General features: G+C 36.7%; 1 protein-coding gene and 1 long non-coding RNA gene across 2 annotated transcripts in view; one reads left to right on the forward strand and one right to left on the reverse strand.

Moving 5' to 3' along the window:
• Positions 1-17,511, forward strand: part of LOC116425277 (lachesin) — a 473,102-nt gene that overhangs the window by 418,394 nt on the left and 37,197 nt on the right. The window lies entirely within an intron of this gene.
• The window catches only part of LOC143174414 (uncharacterized), a 39,819-nt gene that overhangs the window by 2,560 nt on the left and 19,748 nt on the right, over positions 1-17,511 (reverse strand). The window contains exon 2 of the long non-coding RNA XR_012998316.1: positions 16,306-16,596. This is a non-coding gene — a long non-coding RNA (uncharacterized LOC143174414). The remainder of the gene's footprint in view (positions 1-16,305; positions 16,597-17,511) is intronic.

Consider the following 17,511-nt stretch of genomic DNA (forward strand, 5'->3'; position numbering starts at 1 on the left):
TAATTTCCAGAAAGTTGCATAATTGCATCGATCGTATTTCACTGGGCTTTTTTTCTTCCCTCGTTCACGCGTAATACTTTTTAACAAGGATACTCTTCGTTGCTATTCTTAACTCCTGGGGAATCATCGTGTAACATTTCGCCAGAGACAGTACTTTTATTAAAGTTTAAAGACAAGTTTATTCATTTTTGCACCATTCAAAGCAACGAATATAGAGTTTCGGGTTTCTACTTTAGGTTTTGAAACAGTCGACAGCAAAATAATTGAAAGTAGTGATAATAATAATAATAAAAATAATAATAACGATGATAGTAATAATAATTGGAAGAGTAAAACAAGTAGCAATACTAATAATTGAAAAATAAATAATAATAATATTGACCTGATGATGATGATGATGATGATGATGATTTAGAAAAATAATAATAATTGAAAATAATATTAATAATAATTATAATAATATTGATAATTGAAGAACACCTGTTATCTTTTTAATAATTGCAAAAATAAGGAATCAGGGGAAGATCATTTTGGCTTGTCAGATGGTGTTAGTGTTAAAAAGCCAAACTGTTAATTCGAAGATAAATTCTTTAGGCTTCGTTGAGATACCTATGAGACTAAAGTAAATGGATGACAAATCGAATCAAGGAAGGTAAAATACGTAGAAAAAATATGGAAAATCCTGGCGTGCCAATTGGACCAGTAACAGCTCGGCGAATGAACATATAATACGTCTACGTACGATAATGCGATTAAAGGGGTGCGAGGGGACGTGCTGGTAAAAAGAAGCTTCCCCAGGAAGGGAGGAAATATTTCCATAAGATGCTTTGAGATGACGTCTTCGAGCGAACGACAATAAGACTTCCCATTCAGTGGATTTATCGAAATTTGAAATCCGTTCCTGTTTGTTCACTCCTGAATTATCTTCGAAGTCCCATTTCACACGAGAATGCGAACGTTGGGAAATATATTATACTGGAAATACGAATTGCTGAATAATTGCAAAGAATTTCTTGTAAAATTCAACGGTCTGCTAATTATTTCTGGAAATATGGAAATGACTTTAATATTTGTTTTGCATTTGGCAGTTCGTGTTTGAAATTGATAGAGTTGATTTTGTTGAGAGTGTCTAGTGATGTTTATTTAGAAAATGATTCAATGAGGTACTAATTATATATTTTTCATTGTGTATTTACTACTCAATTATGTAGTAACTATATATTTTTAATTGTGTATTTACTACTCAATTATGTAGTGACTATATATTTCTAATTGTGTATTTACTACTCAATTATGTAGTGATTCTATATTTTTGTAATTGTATATTTACTGTTCAATAATTTATATTATTGTATACTTATTTACTATTCAATGAGGCACTAATTATATATTTTCCTAATTCTATAGTTACTACTCAATTATATAGTAATTATATATTTTTGTAACTATATTTACTACTCAATCACGTAATAACTATATATTATAATTATTATACATTTACTATTCAATTATGTCGATATTTCACATAATTACACAAGATAATCAAGCTTTCACTAAATTACCTTCCCCTGCAACAATCATTTAAATTACTAAGTTTCCCAAACAATTTTACCTACCAAAGGTCAAACTAAATCGACATCCTGGCAAGTATATAATATCGATGCATTCGATCGAATGCTTCAGCTGTTCATTAAAAGTCGGCGTGACGGAAACCCACCCTAATTAAAACTCACTTTCCGAAAACTAAGAAAGTTTCCTCCTATCGTTTCTTATCTGCACATTTCAATTTCCTCGAATCGAAATTCGCTTAAGTAATTCTTCAGATTCTGTCTGATAACCGATTTCCAATAATTCCACGAAAAATTCTTATTACATGTAAATGAAACGGGATCACCACGATCACCGTGCTGGATGAATCTCTAAGATCCCGTTGAACACGTAAAAACAAATCGGTGATATTAATTCCTCTGGTAACATGAACTTCAATTTGTTTCATGAGTTAAATTTGTCTTCTTTCCCATAAACTATGGAAAGTAAATTATAGTAATTAATTGATTGATTAAACGAATGAATGAGTGAATTATAGTTAAAATTATGATTCATTCAATTATGCATTTAATTTTAACTATAATTAATTATAACAATGATATTATGATTCATTCAATTATGCATTTAATTTTAACTATAATTAATTACAACAATGAAATTATGATTCATTCAATTATGCATTTAATTTTAACTATAACTAATTACAACAATGAAATTATGATTAATTCAATTATGCATTTAATTTCATTGTGAAATATAAAATATTTAAATAATTTGAGCGTGCTGTTGAGACTATTGCTTCTTTTAATTGATCATTCTATGTACTGATTTCACATTGAATTTTTATTTATGTTATTTGAGTTAGAGAGGAATTGTACACATTGTGACATTTAATTTAAATTAGATTATTGAACTTTTCTAATGTTTCTCAGTTTTTAATTAAGTAATTAAATGTGTCAATATGCAATGCTTAGTGGACTGGTCATTCATGGTTCATTTGTATTCAGAGTATGTCAGTAAATTAGACATTGAATTTCTCTGTGATTAATTAAGAAATCGTTAGTAAAAATAGAGAACGACTAATTAATATCTCACATTATAATATTTTTCTGTGATAATAATACTCAGAAGAGACAGATTATTGTCAATATCATAAACCCAAAAATTTTCCAAGTTAATAAATAATTGTAATCAACGAATAGTCTCCCAAATTAATGAACAATTATAATTAATTAGTAATTCTCCATAATCTCTTACATTAAAATTTTCTTCTGCAATAATAATACTCACAAGAAACATTTTATCGTTAACATCATAAATCAATAACTTCCCAAATTAACAAAATAATTATAATTAACCAATAATCCCCCAAATTAGTAATTATAATTAACAAATAATTTCCTATAAAGAAACAAAACATACAATCACCACGTATATCTATTCCCCTAACAAATATACCACAAAAAATCTTATTTATCACACAAAGTCATCACAATTTGTTCATCAGACACGTCGCAGCCCCTAATTAACAATATCCAGCGGAAACGAACGTTCCTCATATTCCAAGAATTTCGCCCTGCGAACCGGTAGATCCGCGAAGCGATTCACGCGTCAAAAACTACTTCTGTTTCCCCGGCATCCCCCACGATCCACCGACTAATGCGAAAATGTTCCCGGCAAGGGTAAATAAAACAACTCCTTATTCGCAAACAAAAGAAGGCACACAAAACGGCGGAAAGAATGGAAAAGCAACGAATCGCGTGTCCGTTGCTACGGTCACACACAAACGCGCAGCCACCCGCGCAAACACACGAGCGCACGGGACCCTCGTCCGAGGCCTTCAGCGACTCATTAAAGCTACCGAGCGGTAGGGGAGTTATCCGGTCTAATTAAAATCGATCGAAACTGGGGAGCCGATCAACCGCGTCGATTACCGTTGCGATCACTGCATCGCGAAGATGGCTGGGAACGGATAAGTTCCAGATGCATCTGGAACGCACGCATTTGCGTCAGAAGATTGTGTCCCTGCTTGAGGGTAATTATGTTGAGGCTCGCTTAAATTCTACTATTTCGAGTCCCTGTGGAATTTAACAGAGCGGGAAACAAAGGAGGGAGTTATTTGATTTAGGGATTGTCTGGAGCAGAGTCTGATAAAGGGGAGGAATGAATGTAGTGAGTGGAAGATAGAGAGTTATACATAAATATGCAAAGAAGAATATTTCAATTGCAGTCATTTTAACTTTAGCTTCTCAAATGTAGTGCCAGTGAATTGCTGAGATCGTCCTAATTAAAATGAGCCCAAACACGACGTAAATCAGTCTAGTTTCACCGATTCGGTGCAAACGAAACTTTAATTTTGTTAATTTCGTTAAGTCGGTGAAAGTAGTCCAATTTGCTCGCAGTAAATTTAACGTTACCTTCTCAAATATAGTCTCAGTGAATTCCTGAGACTCTCCTGAACAAAATAAGTCCAAACACGACGAAAATCAGCCTACTTTCACCCACTTAACGAAATTAACAAAATTAAAGGCTCGTTTCCAACGAACCGACGAACCTATACCGATTCCCACCGTGTTTAGGCTCATTTTAATCAGAAAAACTTCATCAATCCACCAGTGCTACATTCAATCAGCTAACATTAAATTTCCTGACCACAAAAATTATAAAATTTGATATTCAATATTTCACCATGCATATTGTATCTCCGCGTGAACCATTGTAATAAAATCTTAATAAATTCACACTTGTAGCTTTATAAAAAAATTTTCCAAGGCCTGTTTAACCACTCGCCAGATCCGTCAACCACCCAATAGTCCTAGCACCATGAAACCTCGAACCACCATAAGCGCCAGGACACGAGTAGCAGGGCCCAAGGTGTAGAATTAGTATGCGGCGGCTGTCACGTTCCCTCGTCGACGCCTTCCTGCACCTTTCACCCTGGACCAGCCAGGGCTAGACCGTTAATTTTCCATCCCGTGACTCCAATCAATCTTCCCCGCCGTCAGCGGCTCCCCTTATGGCCCCGTCGTCTCACCTCCGGCTTTGATGCGTCATCGGTCGCCGATCTCCGCGTGTTTCCTTCATTTCCGCCGCGATTTCTGACGCCGTCACCGGAAATCCGCTAAATACCCTCCGACGCGTCGTTTGTCCACACGGACACGTCCAGCGGCCATTCTCGGACCTCGTCGACTTATGGCCGCCTATCGGCCGAGTCCGCAATGGAAGTTGGCGTCCGTGTTACGAGTTTTGCGGCCGGCCAAGGAATGCTCTGTTTTCGTCGCGACGCTTTAGTATTCATGGACGCGCCCCTTGTTCCCGAGTTCGGCACGTGAGGGGTTTGATTTCGAGTTCCCCGGAAACGTGCGATTGTTTAACCCTTTGCACTCGACAATATTTTTTATGAAAAATATTCATTACTTTCTAACTATTAACACTAGGTTTACGAGCAGTTATTGTATAGTTTATTCTATTGTACCTAGGACAGTTGACATTCGCCTATTTAGATTTTGAAAATTATAAATTTAAAAATAAATAATTAGCAAAAATATTAAAATATTAAAATAAATCATTCACCAAACGATGTTTACAAAATTCAGTGTGCGTCAAATTGACGCGCTAAACCTAGTTTTAATGATATTTTTCGCAACTGATACAATTGATTATTTTATATCACTTAAGAAACAGAAGTATTTTACTTAGATATTTTGTGTGTTGATACAGTACACAAGGTTTAATATTGAATTGAAAATTTTATAAGCTCGCTGCGTCGAATCAGGCGACAGTAAGGCGCCCCTCAAGTGCAAAGGGTTAATTTTATACGGCTGCAAACCCTTTGCTAGGAAGGAGTTCGTTTGGAATGTACTTTTTGAGGTGAAGGTAGTATTCATTGGAACTGGGTCGAAGGGAAGTCGTAACATTGGGGAACGAAGGTTTTAGTACAATGGTTCAAGCAGCGATGCAATAGGCGTGATGATATATTGAATATCAAATTTTATAATTTTTGGTGATTAGGAAATGTAATGTTAGCTGATTGAATGTAGTACTGGTGGATTGCTGAAGTTTTCCTGATTAAAATGAGCCCAAACACGGCGGGAGTCGGTTTAGGTTCGTCGATTCGGTGGTAACGAGCCTTTAACTTTGTTAATTTTGTTCAGCATAGTCTCAGGAATTCACTGAGACTACATTTGAGAAGGTAACGTTAAAGTTACTGCGAGCAAATCGGACTACTTTCACCGACTTAACGAAATTAACAAAATTAAAGGTTCATTTTCACCGAATAAATGAAACTAGACCGATTTACGTCGTGTTTGGACTCGTTTTAATCAGCGCGATCTCAGAAATCCATTGCCACTACCTTTGAGAAGATAATGTCAAATCGACAGCAGCTGAAATTTTCCTCGTTACATATTTACATGTTCTACGGCATCGCATCAAATTTTTATTCCTCAAAGAACGCCCCTCCGATCTTTACTTCAAAAATTCCCAAAAATCATTTCACCCAACCCCATAATTACCTCGCCATTCATCTAATCACAACACACAGACATTAGTGCACCAAAGAAATAAATGAAAAATCCTTCACAAAATCCTTTAAATACGGAAGAACAACGGAAAAGAAGAGGCAGTTTTCTTTAGACGAGCGACACTGCGACGTTTTGTACTCAAACATTATACTCGGTTCAACTAAATAAAAACCTGTGCTACAAAACCAGTGAGATCTCCCTTGAAACACACTCTGGGAGTCACCTCGACACGACGCGACATCCCTCTTTGTTAATTGGCGGCGCACGTCCCACGGTGCATCGATCTATTAACGCCGATGCCTCTCGTGGCAAGTGACAGGCGACCGAGCCGACGGAAACTGATTAGTAATTGTTGCACACCGTTCAAGAATACACCGTGCACCGAAACACCCGGTAAACAGGGGTTAATCTCTAATACCGGTTGCCGCGATATGTTTTCATTTACCTGTAACTCGGAATTGCCCGGCCGGATTTCCATGAACCGGTGCAAACACCGAACGCGGATGTCGGGGTCCATGTTGCGATAAAAGAATCGATCGGCCAGAATTAATTCGATGGGCCGGCTGAGTGTTTCCCAGGGAACGCTCCTCGTATGATTTTTCATGTTAATTTTCGACTATTCCGAATTTACATATCGTAACGACCCGACTCGGTAAACAGAATGCTGGAAGTGCGAGCAAATGATCGGGAAATGCTTTCAAATTATGGTAATGATTTTTTTTTGTAGTTCGATGGCCTAGGAATTTTGTTAATTTTGTTAACGTTGCATGGTTGAATATATTTTTTTTAATTTGGTTTAATTCTGTATGGAATGAATTTTTTATCGTTGGTAAAATTAGTTTATGAAGTATTAAATTAACTCTATATGTGCAAAATTTTGTTGAGTGATTGTAACAAAAATTATGTATGAGATTAATAAATATCAACATATTAACACAAATTAAAACTGTGTTCGATAGTTTTAATAATTTTTTTAAAATGAATATATTTTGTAACTTTGAAGTTACAATAATATCCAACATTTACCATTGTTTGTATAAAAGTTTGCGTAGATTAGTTATTGAATTTCATTCGTTATTTTCAAAAAATTAAATATATCAAAAAAATCCAAGAATATTATGACTTCAATGTTACATGCTTAATTATTATCTCAATATTTAAATGTTCAACATTGACACTAATAATATTTCCCTCGTATTCTACATTTCCCTTGGAACACCTCAGCGTCGTTGGTTTGAGGTTATGTCAACTATTGAGATCTCAGCCGGAGAAAATTAGTTAACTTTAGATGCAAAGATTAGCATTAAAATCGGAACGAAGTTGGCGAAACTTCACAGAATTTCTTTGGACTACCAAGAACTCTGGGGTTCTAGAGTTCCCGAAAGTATCTGAAAGGTACACGGGAACGGACGTAGAATTCAAATTAACCTGCACTTGTCTTACCTACCCATGTTACTGTTGGCGTCTCATTATTCGTCGATTCTGTGTTCCATCATTTGCTTCTGAATTTATCAAAAAAGTACATTCAACCACATAAATATCAAATTAATTTTTCTATGAAACACATTGTATTTATACATGTAGATTAAAATGCTCTAGAAATTTTCTAACAAACTTTACCACATGTTAAATTAATTTCAACGTATAGAGGTTAGGTCTCAGCCTCTTAAGAAACGAACAACGGCTACTTCAATTACAGAAATTTTAACCTGACCTTCTCAAATGTAGTACCATTGAATTCCTGAGATCGTTGCTGTTAGAATGAGTCCAAATACGATGGGAATCGGACTAGTATTACCAATTTCAAGTAATTAACGGTATTAAAGCCCCGTTTCCATGAAATCGTAAAACTAGTCCGATTCATATCGTGCTTGAACTCATTCTAACAGCAACGATCTCAGGAATTGACTGGCACTGCGTTTGAGAAGGTAACGTTAAGGTTACTGTAAACAAATCGAACTACTTCCACCGTCCTAACGTAATTAACGATATTAAAGCCCCGTTTCCATAAAATCGTAAAACTAGTCCGATTTATGTCATGTTTGGACTTGTTTTAATCAGAAGAATCTCGACATTCCATTGGTGCAATGATTGAGAAGGTAAGGTTAACGTGATTGCAACTGAAATTTTCTCAATTGCGTGTTTACATTTGACGCGCGGCGTCGCTTTGAAGTCCGCGCCTCGACCCTCGATGCCCGACCGACTGCGTCGTTCCGTTTCTGCCCATTGTATTCATTTCCTATCTCTGTCTACTGGGATCAGGTTACACTGAGCTCAAGTCAGTGAGCTAGTGGTGATTAGTGTGTCTGGTCTCAAGTCGGTGACTAGTGTGTCTGGTGCTGTAAAATTTAAACAAACATCACTGTATCTTGTTCCTGCTCATTGTATTCATTTTCTTTCTCTGTCTACTGGGGTCAGGTTACACTGAGGTCGAGTCAGTGACTATTGAGAGACTAGTGTGTCTGGTACTGTAGAATTTAAACAAACATTCCTGTATCTCGTTTCTACTCATTGTATCCATCTTCTGTCCCTATCTACTGGGATCAGGTTACACTGAACTCGACACCAGTCAGAATTTACCCAAGCAGATTCCCTGGAATTCAAACAAACATCACTAACTATCGCTTTCACCCCTCTAAAATTCCCAGAAAAACTTGCTCTTCACAACCTGAAATTTAGAGCCCAACGTTTCTAAAATTCAACACAAAAAAGTTTAGAACCCAACATTTCTAGACTTCAGGGTCAAAAAAATTCCCAGCCTAAAATTTAGAGCCCAACATTTCTATAATTCAAAGCTAAAAAATTCCCTGCCTAAAATTCAGAGCCCAACGTTTTTAGAATTCTACAGAAAAAATATAGAGCCCAACGTTCGTAGAATTCAAGACAAAAAAAAATTCACTCGTCTGCTCGGTAATTCGAATGTCAATATAATATTACATACACTTTCATATCTACACAGGTCCATTTTATTTATTCACATTCGAATATTTCCATAACAACAGAAGATACTCTCAAATATTCCAGCTTTACCTGAAGATCATTCAGCCATTGTCAGCCACATTATCAGTCCAATAATTTGCCTCGAAACGTGACAATAACGTCGTGGTGGGAGGTAAGATAGTGACAGAAACTGCGTGCACCGTCTATGCATAATTGGATCAAGAAGATAGAGAATTTTCGCGGGATACATCGCCGGAGGACTACGTTATGAGTAATTATAGACGGCGCCAGAAGACGCCTGCAAAAGGCAGCGGCGGGCCATTATTGTTCGGAGAAATTGGATTACCTATTCGTGAGCAGCGAAGCTGGCAATTTCCTGGTTGTCCTATCGCGCGTCGTGATTTAATGATGACGCTCGGCCAAATTATTTCCTGCGCGGCCCATCGGCTATATGGTTAACGATTGCGACCGCGGCATTTGCGGGATCTCTGTTCATGGGAATTATGCCCGGCCGTGTTTCGATTGTGATAAAGAGGCGGGAAAATTAGACTGGATGCAGTTTGTCTGGGCACGTTGAGTTTCGCTGATAATCGATCGAATTGAGAATTAAGAATCAATGATAATTTCATGGTGCACTTTTAGCGGTGGTTGTTGGGAATTGAGCGGTTGAGGGTGGGGAATTCTGGGGGTTGAGTTATTTGTTTATGTGTGTTTGTTGAGTTATGGTGTTGAAGGGATAGGAGGGAAGGAATCATTTAGAATGATTCGAATGATTTCTAGAATACTGTGGTTTTAATGTTTTATTGGAGGTGAGGTTAATCAATTTGTTTATGCATATGAATATTTATAACAGTTCCTTGAGTAATGACCCTGAAAGCATAGAAGACAATAAATGATATAATTTCCAAGGAAATCATTTGACAATAATGATTGATATAAACTGATTTCAAGAGACTGACAATATTTGAATATATTGATTATTATATTGAATTACTGACTAAAAATAAATTTGAGTGTCAGTAAACCGTGACTTGGTATGTTGTATAGAAATAATGAAGTCAAGGTTGATCACTTAATTGTTAAGTGACTTTAGCTGTACCGTTATCGGAATATCGATTTCCGAAAATAGTGATTTTTCCATTCCCAGAATTCTATGGTCCGACAACTGCAAATTGAATGATTTCCTTCTGATATATCGACCATAATTATTCTCGTCACCGTATAATTTAGAGCGGGTTTCATCAATTCCCTATCGACATTCACCCATTAACAGTTTGCGCTTCAATTTATACTGCATTTGCTCGAAATAAACTGGAAAGAACCTTTACAATTCGATAGGTAATGATTTAGTGCTGAAAACTACAAAATGCAGATTGTTTATTAAAACACTGATGACAAATATACAAAGAAAATTACCGAATGATAATTTTTAAATTTAATTTCAAAAAGAAGTAAAAATATCGTTCATCTAAAAACAACTGTGGATCACATTTAAAATCAGAAAATTAAATTTATTTATTAATCAATAATCAGTTTCTCAGTTTTTGACAAAAAGTATTTTTTCTAATAAAAACATCTTTCCAACGAGATTCAGTTGCTCAGATTTATAATTTATAATAATTAAATAATATATAATAATATAATAATTAATAATTAAATAACTATAATTCATGTTCTATTTGGAATAACGTAAAATATTTAATTAAAAAAGCAATCAGCATTATATTCTACTACAAATATATATTATCAATCACAAACTGCACCAAAAAGTCGAAAGTAACGTCAGCTAATACATCGCAGCCATTTTCAATAACAATCCTTAACGTCGATATCGTAAAATTTCCGAGCAAGCTCGTCACAAAAGGGGCCGATACGCGTCATTATTATTATCAGAACTCCGCCGTTACAGCGTCAAACAAGAATTCCCGAACACGGATAATCCGAAGTTCCCCTGCCCCCAGGCCACGCCCCCTGTTTAATAACCGCGGCGCGATGCACCGGCGTTAATGCCTACTACTCGCAGATAACACCATCAAAACAGACTTATTTATCCTAACACAGGCTCGAAACACGCGTGTGAACGGGGTTAAATTTAACTTAGGACCGGAGCTCTGAAAGAGGCCGGGCGCGAAGAGGGTGGGCGGAGCGGGGGGGAGGAGGAGTTATGGAAGCGTTGCAGCGTCCGCGATTCCGCGCGGAGAATTGTTGCACGAGTGAAATCCGCCATAATCAGATTTGTATGGGCGAGGAAATTTGTTCGGCGGTATAAGCTAAGCATCGCGCGGCGAACGACGCGTGCAGAGGTGGATAGACTACGGCTCAGATAGGGAGAAAGGAGACGAACATCATCGACATCCTCGGTGAAAAGTAGGTTCCAGTATACTCCTGCGAGGACAACACAGTTTTACGAGCTCGTGGTAATATGTACGATACAACGTGAATAAGAGTGATAAATGTATGGGTACTTCTCATTTTTTTATTGTTGAACTTGGTTAGGATGGGAGTTCCTTGTTGTTAAAGGTCAAGGATTTAGCGTATTCGGTGAATTCTTTGGTAACTGGCTAGGAAGATGTTGATACAATGAGTGGTTGTGAGTTGTAACATCGGTTGTTGCAAACTTGGCACTTGCGACGTCATGGGGGCGGAAACCGGCCCTTGGTAGCCCCGCCTACTGCCCTCCGCGATCCCTGGCGCGGTAGAACACTAGTGGGCGTGAGCGCAGCTGCGAACTGGCACTCGCGACGTCATAGGGGCGGAGAGAGACCCTCAGTAAGCCCATCTATTAGCCAATCGAGAGTCCGGAGACGAAGCTCCGTCTTCCCTGACGTGCTATCCCACTGGTGGGCGTGAGCGCCGCGGCGAACTGGCACTCGCGACGTCATATGGGCGGAGTTAGGAGCTCGGTAAACACGCCTGCCAGCCAATCGCGTGTCCGAGACGTCTAATCACGAGTCCGGAGGAAGAGCGCTGCGGCGAATCTTATACCAGAAGCGAGCACTCGTGTGGGTAGGCGTGTGTCTTAGAATCTGACCGCTCAGACGAAAGTGCCAGGTTAACTGCAACGTACGGTGACTTGTACCGTCCACGGATGATATCTTGTATCTCGAATCGAAGAGACATACACAGTGCGTATAATTGTTTGAGCTTACGAGGAACTTGGGAAGGCCTATAAAGGTCACCTTCTAAATAAGTCATAGACACTATGTAACAATCATGTGTTTGAATTAATTCAGGATTATTATAATATTTATTCTGTTTAACACAAACGCAAGCATATGGAATATATAAAGCGACAGGTTCCTTTGCGAGATGCATAAATATTGTTACATTCAAATTTAATTCATTAACAAAAAAAAATGAAATCATCAAATCTAGTGGAACGGAGAATAAAGTATGATACATGTGCATTGTCTAGAATTATCCAACGGCCTAGGGAAATTGATAGAAGAGCACTCTACCGTCAGATCTGCGAATCGCTGGCACTATCCAAGAAAATAAGCAATACGTGTTCAAGGAAATGGCAATATCCGACTCGCGGCAATTGTCCTTGGTGCTCGGCTTTTATCAAAATGAAACGATAAGTTCTAATGTACCGAAAAAGAATAAAGCCGTCATTGTATTATCCACGACGTATAGTGATACTTTAGTTCCCGGGCTAAAAGCTACACCAAAGACTGATGACTTTTATTACAAAACAAATTCCGCTGGTGACATAATCTACCAAATGGTCAGCCGCCGTAAGACGATCGGTGGCTGTATGTTAGATATTAGGTATTGCTGCTTTTGATGTACAATGGAAATACATTGAAACGATTTGAAAGTATATAGAAATAAATAAAGAAAGAAAGAAAGGAAGGAAGGAAGAAAAATAAATAAATAAATGAACGAAGAAAGAAAAATAAATAAGTAAATAAATAAAGAGAAGAAGGAAGAAAGAAAAATAAGTAAATAAATAAATAAAAGAAGGAAGAAAGAAAAATAAAGAAAGAACGAAAGAAAGAAAGGAAAAAAGAAAAATAAATAAATAAGTAATAAAAATATGTGTATTGAAACGAGACAATTCTCTTCCACTATCAACTCCATGGAAAAATAATTGACGTCAATAAATAAATAAATAAAAAGAATATCTATATAGAAACAAGACAATTCTCTTCTATCAACTCGATCGAAAAATAATTGACGTCAATAAGTAAATAAATAATAAAAATATGTATATAGAAACGAGACAATTCTCTTCTATCAACTCGATCGAAAAATAATTGACTTCACTTCTTTTTGTTATAGTTAATAAAAAGTCTAATGTGTAGGGAGATTTTGTTTTAGACTCTTTCACATAACAAACTAAAGAATATTCAAAAATGCACATGAAAAATGGTTTGAATTTTTGTAAACATTCAAAATGATAATATTATTTTATTAATATTATTATATTATATAGTTAATATTATAATATTATTTTATTTGCAAAAATCCAACGAATAATTTATTTATTGAGATTATATTTATAACCCTCTTTGAATTATTATATTTGTACTTTTGTAAATTAAATTTAATGAAAATTACATTTCCTTTTCAATAATGTGTCTTTTGGTAGTTCAAGTTGTCAAGAAATAATAGTTTCCACATCCTCATTAAGGAAACCGTGAAAGTCTAAGAGAATCCTGTCGTCCTATAAAAGAATGGTCCTCAGACATGCATGTCAATAGTAATTTCATTAGTAATATTTCAAGTAGTATATAATACAGTTCATGAATCCCTAATGTCTGCTAACCTACAAAACGTAATGGAACAGAAATACCCATCGTTGCCGGTACTGCACGAATATTTAAACGAACACGACTAAAAAAAATGAAAAGGTCTCAACTATTATTACTTCGTATAAATTAACATTTCATCAAATTCACCAATCCTATTTACTCCAATCTACATTGAAGCTACTCTGGCGTAGAACGCATTAAAATTTCAGACCGATCGGTTAAACGGTTTTTAAGTTAACATGCACGACTACAAAAATGTTGCTTCGAGAAACACACGTTTAAAGTTTTAACAAACGAATTGTCATATAAAATCTTCTTACGTTTAATCAGCATGCCTACATACAAAATTCCTTCCTTCATATACTCCTTTTTCTCAAGAGTTCCTTTTGATGAATTTTAATGAATTAATTAATTTGACAGGGGCTGGCTTACACTTGCTATAATCGTCTATAACTTCGAAAGAATTTCGAATTTTCCTTTGAAATTTTCAGAGAATATTATTCCAATGTGATAATTTGCAGTAGGATGTATTTTTATAGTTTTGTATAGTTTTGTATAGTTTTGTATAGTTGTCTATAGTTGTATATAGTTGTATTTAGTTGTATACAGTTTTCTATAGTTTTCTATAGTTTTCTACAGTTGTCTATAGTTGGCTATAGTTGCCTATAGTTGTCTATAATTTTCCATAGTTACATATACTTTCATATAGTTCTATATACTTTTACGTAGTCTCAAACCGAACATAACCTGAAACCCCGCACACCAACGAAGTCCCACGTCCAAGAAACCAACATCCCGCCCCGATTGTCAGCTATTTTAAATTGAAACTCGCGAGCCGTTACTTCGTCAAGCAGCTCACGCGTTCCTCCGCCGATTGCGGCACAATTTAATTCCCAATTTATATTCACTTAGCGCGCGTGCAGCGACGTTTCACTTTATTACACGCCCCGTCCACTTTTTGAAAAACACTCCGCGCTTCCTTTCTGTTTCTCCTTTTTACGGATGATAAAGAGCAAAACGAGAGGAGGGGCGATGGGTTACGGCCAAAATGCACTAATTGGAATTAGTATACCTGGCAATATTTGAACGGCGTCCAACTCTCGAGCTCCACGAAGAAATTGGATGGAGGGAGGCGTGGGGGGGAGGGGCGGTGATGGACCGGCGAAAAAGGATGATGCTATTAGACTAATTAAGACGCCTTAAGATTTTAACGAGTTCACTTACCTCTCCGCGCTGGAACTTCAAAATAATCGCGTGTGGCGTGTAAACCCAGAGCAGGCTCGTCCCTTACTCCGCTGGATGCTGCTGCTTTCTTTTATTGTTTCAATTTGATGGAGCACTGGTTCCCTGAAGTTTCCGCATCTCGTGATTACTGGGAGATTTCGGGGTTGGGTGGGATTTCCTTGGATCTTCTGGATGAAGGGAGAGAGGGAATTGGAGTTTTGTGTAAGGGTAGGGGTTTGAGTAGGTTTTTTTAGGTTTTAGGGTAGGTTGTGTTTTGGTTTGGTATTGGGTAGGTTAGGTGTTCTAGGGGGCTGAATGTAGATGTGGAATTTGAGTTTTGTATGAGGGTAGTCGTTTGGGCAGATTGATTGGTTATGTTTCAAGTTAGGTTATGTTTTGGTGTGTTTTTTTGTTATGGCTTGGTTAGGCTAGATGTTCTCGGTGGCTGAAGGATGATGTGGAATTGGAGCTTTGTGTGGGGGTAGTCGTTTGAGTAGGTTAGTTTTTTAGGTTCTAGGTTAGGTTGTGTTTTGGTTAGGTATTGGGTAGGTCAGGTGTTCTCGGTGGATGAAAATAGATGTGGAATTTGAGTTTTTTTGGAAGCAGTCATTTGATTAGGTTAATTGGTTAAGTTTTTATTAGATTCGGTATCGTACATAAGAGGATACTTGTTTAATTAGGTCTTGATTAGGTTTTGATTAAGTTAGGAGGTGTATATGAGAGGATACTTGTTTGATCAAGTATCGATTAGGTCTTGATTAATTTAAGAGTTGTATACAAGGGGATACTTCTGTGACCAGGTCTTGGTTAATTCTTGATTAAGTTAGGATTTGTATATGGAAGGATACTTGTTTGATCAGGTCTTGGTTAATTCTTGATTAAGTTAGGAATTGTGTATATAACTCATTCCAAACCCAAACACTTCCTCCAATTACCTCAAACTCGAGAATCTCTGACCTTATCGAATGACAAATTCCCTCCCCAACCCAAAGCAACCAAGTAAACCAACAAAATCAACATCCTCTCCAAATCCAAAAAATCTCCAAAAATCAACATACTCACAGTCCCTTACAAACAACTCATTCCCAAACTCAGGCACTTCCTCCAATTACCTCAAACTCGAAGATCTCAGACCTTATCGAATGACAAATTCGGCGTTCCAAAAGAAATCGGCGCGTAACGTGGGCCAATCATCAATCAGCTGTGCGAAGTTAAATGGCCGGGACAACGGGTTTTAATATCTCCCCGGAGAAATAAAAGTTGGCGCGATAAATCAAAAGTGAAAAGTCTCTGGCCGACTGTATCTAGCCTACCCTCTTTCTCTCTCCGCCTCTCTTTCTCTTCTTCTCTCGTTTCCATCAGCTTTTCTTCCGTCTCCTTTTTCTCCTGTTTCCTTCCGTCTGCCACTCAGCTGCGTGCAAAATGGAGGGTCTTCACTCTTTGCCTCTCTCCTGTTCCTCGTGTCTCTCTGCGCCGTCCCCTTATCTCTCCGCGTTTCTTCCTCCCAGTCATTCTCCGCTGCCCTAATGCCTCTTACTTCTATCGATGACTCGGTGAGGTGATAAATGAATCTCCCCCCTTCACTATTTATATCTGGCTTGCCCCTGAAATTAGATGATATCGTCGCGATAATCGCGGGCATCGTTATCGTTAATGTCGGTCGCTGTTTATGGGGGTCCTATGGTTGACATGCCATGAAAACTTTTGGAGTTTTATGTGTCATTTACTTTTTTGCAGCAAAAATATTTTATTTAACTTTTGTGGATAGTTAAATATTATTTGGTTTGGAATTATGATTGTTGTCAAGTCATTTGGAAACTCGGGTCATCTGTGACCCAAGTGGCGGTCAATGTGTATGTTAGACTGTTATCTAGTAATTTATGGTGTGAGATATATTCAATCGATATTAGAGATCTGGTGAATTATGATTATTGTTAGGTCATTTGGATGCCCGGGTCATCGGTGACCCACGTGGTATTGCAATGTGTTAACACTGAAATTAGTGAATAGTTAAATTGACTTTTCGAAATTTCTCTGTAAAAAATAATTAGAGTTCATTTATTGAGACTTGAATTAATTTTTAGAGTTTTAAGTATAGCTAAATTGATTTCTTTGATGATTTCTGTTAGAAATGTCTGTTGTCTTTTGAATAATTGCAGAAAGAAAAAATCAATTTATATAAAAATGATAGTTTAATAATTGGAAAGTAGTTTATATAAGATATAAAAATTATTTATATAGAAATAATAGTTCAGTAACTAAGAGTAATTAATGTAGAATATAACAATGATTTATATAACAACATTACTTCAAAAATTAAAGAGTAATTAATATAGAATATAACAATGATTTATACAGAAATAATAATTCAATAATTAAAGAGCAATTTATACATAATATAACAATGGTTTATATACCAGCAATAGTTCAATAATTAAAGAGTAATTTATTATTTTCTAAAAATACCAAATTGAATAAAAGACAAGTAGAATATTTATAAAAAGCTTCTACATGCATGA

This window comes from Nomia melanderi, chromosome 1, assembly GCF_051020985.1.
Source record: "Nomia melanderi isolate GNS246 chromosome 1, iyNomMela1, whole genome shotgun sequence".
NCBI lineage: Eukaryota > Metazoa > Arthropoda > Insecta > Hymenoptera > Halictidae > Nomia > Nomia melanderi.